Raw genomic sequence first — 708 nt, forward strand, 5'->3', positions numbered from 1 at the left:
ACACACACACACACACACACACACACACACACAAACAACACATAGATACACCCATTTACACACAGAACAATAGTTGACCAAGTAATAGATAAAAAAACAATAAATATTAAGACAATGATAACAGGAAGTGAAGAAACACTGAAGAATGAAAAGCAAAGATAATGATAGAGTGATAAAGATAAAGCAGACATAAGGCCAAATACTAAAGATAAAATAATAAAATGCTAAAAGAGAGGAGATGTTCGGAAGTGAGTACAACCAGAAATATAAGTAAAAATAGAATAAATAGCCAGAAATTTAAATTAAATGGAAAACAACCCAGAAAGTAATAATAGAATAAAAGGACAAACCAGTAAAACAACTTAAAATATAAAGTAAAATATAAAAAAGTAAATAAAATAAATATGACTAATGCAGAGTAAAGTTGCTGCAGTCAGAGGTGAGAGGAGATGGAAAAGGTCTGATAAGAAGTGAGAGCTGCCGTCGTTCAGCGGCCTCAGCCCGAGTCCTCTCACTCCAAACTATGTTTACAGCAACTCCACAGGTTTAAGCAGAACTCGGGGTTTTACTCGTTCGCTGTGCAGCCATAGAGCTGAACTGGTCACACGGGCACATCGTCCTAGACTTGGACTGTGTCGCTGAGAGTCTTGTAGGAACATCTCCATAGCTTTCGTTATCACATATACTTTGTAAAGAGCAACTTCTGCT

General features: G+C 36.4%; 1 protein-coding gene across 1 annotated transcript in view; it reads right to left on the reverse strand.

The window, feature by feature from the left end:
• LOC111669286 (low choriolytic enzyme-like) overlaps positions 1 to 708 on the reverse strand; it is a 5,020-nt gene that overhangs the window by 2,016 nt on the left and 2,296 nt on the right. The gene's annotated exons all lie outside the window — the stretch shown is intronic.

The sequence above is a fragment of the Seriola lalandi genome, unplaced genomic scaffold (assembly GCF_002814215.2).
Source record: "Seriola lalandi dorsalis isolate HSWRI2012SDOR001 ecotype SW California unplaced genomic scaffold, Sedor1 jcf7180002054784, whole genome shotgun sequence".
NCBI lineage: Eukaryota > Metazoa > Chordata > Actinopteri > Carangiformes > Carangidae > Seriola > Seriola lalandi.